Source organism: Tachypleus tridentatus, chromosome 12 (assembly GCF_004210375.1).
Source record: "Tachypleus tridentatus isolate NWPU-2018 chromosome 12, ASM421037v1, whole genome shotgun sequence".
Taxonomy (NCBI): Eukaryota; Metazoa; Arthropoda; class Merostomata; order Xiphosura; family Limulidae; genus Tachypleus; species Tachypleus tridentatus.
In genome coordinates, this window is record NC_134836.1 from 14,961,315 (window position 1) to 14,968,326 (window position 7,012).

The window sequence follows — 7,012 nt, forward strand, 5'->3', positions numbered from 1 at the left end:
CTAGAAAATTCTAAAAGGTTCTTGAAAATTCGTGTATGTTCTACGACATTGTAGAAAATTCATGCAAGTTCGAGACAATTCGCTGTCAGCTATTCAACACTAAATTAACCTCGAATGTTCTGGAAAATGGGCAAATTTGAAAATTTCATTACCCTGGTCACAAAAGCAAAGTTTAAAGAAAACAATAGATCTTTTCCATTTACTTTAGGCATGAACAATTTGAGAACAACATTTTCTGTCCAGGAACAAGTAAAAATTTTGTTTCATAGTGTTATTAGTGAATTTGTCAAAATGTAAGGCATTGAAGGTATGTGGCAATATAAATATTATACCTTGCAAAAGTATTCACCCTCTACCAATAATGTGACAATTTGATGAAGCGTGTGTTTTTCTTATAGCAAAGCCACATCGTGCTATCTGCTCAGCCCACCGAGGGGAATCAAACCCCTGATTTTAGCGTTGGAATCCGGAGATATACCGCTGTACTTGCGGGGGGAAACATTTTGATGAAATACAAGTAATGTAAATAATGTTTTTATTAAAATTATCTTTATTCAAAATTCTAACGGTCAATCTTGTCACTTTTATATGCAAAGGGGGTTAAATATCTGCAAAACATGCATAGGAATACACAAACTGAAATGTGTTGACTTCATATGTATTCATTCACCTAAATCACTTTTGACAACTGAAATTTCGAAAAACTCCCCTCATGCCTATAAATATAACCAATGCGGCACGCACACAAAGACAGTATATATTATTGGTTTGCTATAAACCTAGGAAGCTATAATCGTGATTGTTATATCGTTTATTAATAGGAAAATTCATACATTTAACTAGGGACGTTTAATACATTTAACTTCAGTGGATTTGCGTCGGACATTAGTATTTTTACAAAAAAACATAACTTCAGTGTTCAATAAATCTTCATGCTAACAGACGAAGAATGAAGGAGACAGAGAGCTAGCTAAGCCATTGTTAATTTATTTGTATCTACATCAACTTAAAATTTATTCACTCGTCTTAAACCCTCGGTAAGATATCAAGGAAGTTCCATGTCATATAAGCCATCAAATATTATTTGTGAGTTTATAAATCTTTTGTTTGTGGATCATTATTTGTAATAACAGTTACTACAAATTGTGTTATTGTTTGTATATCAAAATTTATTTGTATTTAAAAAACTGTGTATGTCAATCTTGTTGGTATGTTAAATTAGATACACAGCTACATTTATTAAATTTCTAACCCTAAATTACAATTTAACTCAGTTTCAGACAATTCGAAATAAATTGGCGACCCATCACAGAATTAAGTCGAAACTTTGGCTATGCCTCTTTTGAAACCACTCCAGCATCATTACGTATTTTCTAGTAAATACCATGCTTTAGTTACTTCGGCTGAGCATTTTATTTTACTCATCATCATGCCTGGAAGTTAAACAAAAAACAAGGCCTATAAGTTTAGCTACCAGTTTGGCCGCCACTTTTATTATTTTAAGACTCACACTCAATCCTTCATTTGCCGTACCTTTGTTTCAAACCTAAGGCGTTTTAAAATTAGATTCTTTTCATTTACAGAAAAGGTTCTTAATGTTTTGTTTTTTTTAAATATAGTTTTACTAAGGCATTTGTTATTAGTGCTTAAAGACGTGTTTTAATGTTTTGTCATGAATTTTAGATTGTTCCATTCTAGCGAGAATAAATGATCATACTATATATAAATTTATTAACGTGTATAATTGCTTGAGATATTCAATATTTTTCCTTCCGCTTTTCCCCCCTTCTCAACCCCGAATGTAGCTTGGTGGTACTCATGATCACTTATAATGCTAAATACTGATTTCGATACACGACACAGCACAAATAATCTCTGGTGTAAGTAAAATTAAATAAAAACTTTATATATGAATATATAATGCAAATAGTCAAATTGAATGATTTTTTTAAAACTAGTGTAAATTATAGTCGTAACTTTATTTTGAAACGAAAGTTACCTTTAAACTGCTATTATAAAAAAAAAATATTGAAAAACGTACCGAATATAATTCTTAAATTTCTTATAGGCAGAATATTTCAAAGTGAAGTGTATATAGCGCCTAATGGATAATATAGTATGAAAATAACTAAAAAACAAGAAATACCACGTTTTAGAAACATGAAATTTATTCATTTATCCCAAACAGATCTATCATAAGTTAATTATAAGTTTTTTATAGCATTGAAGTATTATAACTTTGTGTGGATTTAAAACTGAGTGTTCTGCGTGTAATATACGAAGTTTCTACTGTTTTACAAAATGTATTCGAAGATATTAACAACATTTTTATAGTTACAAAAATTACATATTTTTATGTGTTTGCAAAAAAGTGGAAATATCGAGTTATCGGTGCCCGTATTAACACATCAAGATTTGTAGTAAACGGGCATTTCGTTAGTTTCTTAATTAATTAAGTCTTTATTGAAGATTAAAACATACAAAATGCTTTTAAAATTCAGATATCGTAAAATTATGAAATATAATCTGAAGAGTAAGTAACTTATTGTGCCATCGTATCGTACAGTAGTTGGATTTCGCATTTTAATACTAACTGTTGTATTTAAGTATTGACACCTCTTGTACACCTTTTTCTGCAGTCACGCCATTCCCAGCAACATAAATATGAAGCACCAGGACAATCATTGTCAGAGTTACAGGTTGAGCCTGGAAGAATTCCGTTGGGACAAGGGTCTGCAAAGAAGTATGGCCAAGGCGGACATTTCCATACTAGGTAGATGAAGAAAATTGTAAACGTTATTAGTATTTCTCGTAATGCCAGGCGAGACTAATAAAATCTGAAGTTGGAAGAAAGTCGGGTATATACAAATATACTGAGATTTTTAATACCAATAGACTGTCATAAGTTTACAATAAAAAGTAATAACATTTAGTGTATCAAAATATAAATTGACTAAACAAAGAAATGTTTAAATGAAAAACTGAGTTTACCTGGTTTTCTGCTAATCACACCGGTGAACAGAACAACAAGTAATACAAGTACCAAAGACTTCATTATAGCAGATTACAACACCTATAACATAAAACAAACAAGAAATATTATACAACTGACTTCAAACATGCAATTTGTTTTAAGTAAAATACAGAATTATTTCACTTATTAGATATCAAATAGTCTGGTGAGGGTGAATCGCATGTGCTGGGATGTTATTTTGACAATCACGCTACCAAGCTCTTTCACACTGTTATTATAAAACTTATTTCTTGATATTTCCAGATAAACTCACTAACTGAGGATATTATTAATTTATTACCGGATTACCTGGGGACTAGCAAAATAAAAGCTACAAAACTGAGTCATATAGAAAAACAAACATATCGCCAGTAAACATTGGAAATGTAAAATACAAAACGTTTCGCATTTTAAATTTTTTTTGCAGACATTAACTTTTTAATAAAAGTGTACGGCTTTTGTCAGTTCTTTGTTGGGTATAGTGATAAAAATTCAAATTATCAAAAATATACAAAATTAATATTATCAATGAGCAAAACCAACGTATCTATGAATTCAATCTATCTTACGGACAGTGAGCAATTAATACAGTAAAAAGTACGAAACTCGTCAATATCAAATCTACATTACTAAATATACATAAATTTATATGTTAATCCAGAACAAACTTTTTCATAAAGGCTAAGGAGCTACTGTCATAGTCGACTATCAAACGCACGTTGTTAATCAAATTACTTACGTCTAAGTCACATTTTATTTCAATTTGAGAATTATCTTGATCAAATTCGTTAAAGTCACAAACGTTACTTTACGATAAATCATAAAATGAAACACGTCTTGCTTTACATTTGAAACATTTCCATTGTTTCTTCAATCCATACAAAGTGCTAAAACTTTTGTACTTTGAATTAAAACATTTAATATACTTTAACCGATAAAGGAAGTAATTCTACTTTTCACGTTGTAAGGTTTATCACCTGTAACTTTCGACGAGTATATTTCACACAAGTCCCTATCTGCAGCCATCTGCATTTAACAAATTGCAACGAACATTATAAGAAGCTAATTTACATGTGAATACCTCATAAACCCTAGAACTGCTCCTAGATATCATAAATTAAAGTTCATACACTCAAATAAACTATAATTCTTAGAATGTAGCATTTGTGTAAATGACATTGAAAATGTCACACGTAAATACATAACAAAAAAGTTTTCTTTTTGATAAAATTCACCTACTTTATTTTAATATCGGTTTTAAATGTTTTGAGAATTTATTGGGATAATTATGCATGGTGTTCCGTTGCTTCCATGATGAAATTTTTAGATACTGTATTTTGTTTATTTAGTATTTCTTATGGTATAGTGTAAAACCAATATTATGATCATCTGAAGACTGTCTTTTTTCAACTTGCGTTCATAAGTTCCTTTGTTAAATACTATTTTGATCCAAATGAAGTATTAAATCAATCATTCTTCTTTCTGGTATGTTTCTTTGTGACTTCATTCACCTTCTAGTCGTCCACGAAGAATCTTGTTGATTTACACTCTTCTTCACAAGTACAATAGGCGTTTCCCAAGGACTAGTACTCAGTTCTACCAGTCCTTGTTCCTTAATAGTTTCTATTTCTTGAACCCTTAGCCTGTTTTGAAAGTGGAAATGTTTTGATCGGGCAAGTGTTTCTACTACAAATTTGACTAAGGTCTTTTTTTCCCTCTGTACTCTGTTCTGAAACTTTGTTCTGGATATTTCTTTCTGTTGAACAAGGCAGATACCAATGCTTGATAGTTCTTAATGCTCTCAACTATAAGGTTATTTGAAATAAAGCTAACCTTTCTTTTCTTTTATTGAAGGGGCAGAAATAGTAATAGTTTGGTGCGTACTATTACAAATATTCACCCTGGAAATGATTTGGAACTAAACCAATTATGGCACCTTTTCATCAGTCTATTGGTTTCTTGATCAGAAGATATTTTTGAAGTGGCCAGCTAAATTCAATTTTATTGTTATAAATACTTTATATATCTCTAGTATATATATATATATCTAGTAACTTACTTAAATATTATTGTGTCTTTCTTTCATTCCTTTTCCTCAACTGATGATCTTCTTTTAATTATATTGTTTTCGCGCGAAACTACTCAAAGACTATTTGCACTAGTCATCCTCAATTTAGGACTGATTGATTAGAGGGAAGGTAGTAACTGTCTCCACTTCAAGAACACTTCTAAGAAGTAACCATGTACTGTAAAGAGTTTATTATCCACGTTTAAAATAAAATCTAATGAGAGTGCTGGCCAGTCTAGTTACTCGAGATCCTATTCCAAGTAAGCACAGCGAGAATGTTAGCATCTATTAGATGAAAGTTCTGAATATTGGAATAATTCTAATAGTGCATCTATGTATAGTATAGCATTTGTAGTACTATATAAGTGTCAGTGTGATCATTACCAGTAAACTCTGTAAAGTTCTATATACTATCATCTTCGAGTGCAAAAATGGAGTTAGGTTTGGTCCTGGCATCTCATCACCGTCACTTATTGAACGCCTCGTGTAATTGATAAAACTGTATTCCTAGTTTGAAAGAAAATTCACCTCCTGTTAACCACACTTTGGGACTCATGGCTGCTCTGCAACAATTTTGTGTTTTACTGGCTTCTAGCAGGCATATGTCTATTTTTTACCAAGTCACAGAAGTATCCAAATGTCTTTGTTAGGATGTGAAATGTTTTACAGTTAAAGCATCTGTTTTTCAAAACTCTTAAAACAAACTGTGTTTCCTTCATTCTAATGTAACACTGTATATATTCCTATCAAAACAACACAAAATACTCAGCCCTCCAGTTGCATAGCAAAATGTATGTAGAGAAAGAATGCTAAGTTTCGATACTTGTGGTAGGTAGAGCACAGGTAGCCCATGTTGTTATTAAATAACTGGCCCGGGATGGTTAGGTGGCTAGGACGCTTGACTAATAATCTGAAAGTTGCGGATTCGAATCCCCGTCACCCCAAATATTCTTGCCCTTTCAGCATTGGGGGGCGTTATGAAGTGACGGTCAATCCCACTATTCGTTGATAAAAAGTAGCCCAACAATTGACGGTGGAAGGTAATGATTAGCTACCTTTCCTCTAGACGTACGCTACTAAATTAGGGACGGCTAGGGCAGATAGCCCTCGTGTAGCTTTGTGCGAAATTCAGAACAAACAAACAAACAAACAATCAAGATTCTTTCCTTTTGGAACTATGGAAGTCATACATACATAGACACATGTCTGGTATTGGACGACTTTGCTGTCTCATTCAGCCAGTTTCACCATGGCTTATTACAATCCCGAGATGTGACCCTTCCTTCACTCTTCCGAAGAAGGCTGATGATCCCAACTTGTGATGGATCCACTCATGCCTCTTGTTAACCCTAAATATTATATTATATTAAATTGGTATTGTGTGACTTAAAGCTTGTTCAAGTTGTGTTTTAATTCATTCTTATTAGCCTCTTCTTTATTACAAATATTTTATTTTTTCCAGAGAATATAGGCTGTATATCATACCCATCTTTAAGTTGAGTGGGTGGCTTGACTTAAGGCTATAATTATATTATATTACTTCTTCATTCGTATTTTGAATTTTTTGCAAAGCTACGCGAGTGCTAATTGCGCAACACATTTATAATTTTGAAATGACAGACTAGAGAAAGAGTAGCTATTTAACAACATCCACTTCCAACTCTTAGGTTACTAACGAAAAGCGAGCTTCACTGACACATTATAGTGCTCTCAAGAAATCTTTGGTGTCGGCTTTCGATACCGCCATCTCCAGTTTGCAAGTCGAGCACTCTATCAGGTTATGCTAGTCTTATACAATGCTGCGTTAGGAACCTAGTTAAGTATGCATTAGCTACTTAATGTTTGAAGTAAGACAATTTGTAGCTGTATATTATACAAATGCCTCACTCAGTATCGCATATTAAACCAATGAGAGCAAAGATCGTGCCTTC

The 7,012-nt window shown here is 32.3% G+C and overlaps 1 long non-coding RNA gene across 4 annotated transcripts; it reads right to left on the minus strand.

Annotated features, from left to right (window-relative positions):
• Window positions 1-2,146: 2,146 nt before the first annotated feature.
• On the minus strand, window positions 2,147-4,103 carry LOC143234925 (uncharacterized). 4 transcript variants are annotated; one of them, XR_013018854.1, is made up of 3 exons: window positions 3,974-4,103; window positions 2,992-3,073; window positions 2,147-2,769 (listed from the first exon to the last, which is right to left on the minus strand). It is a non-coding gene; the product is annotated as an uncharacterized LOC143234925 (long non-coding RNA). The 4 variants fall into 4 exon arrangements; XR_013018857.1 differs by having other exon boundaries at window positions 3,991-4,059; XR_013018856.1 differs by having other exon boundaries at window positions 3,860-3,997.
• Window positions 4,104-7,012: the final 2,909 nt, after the last annotated feature.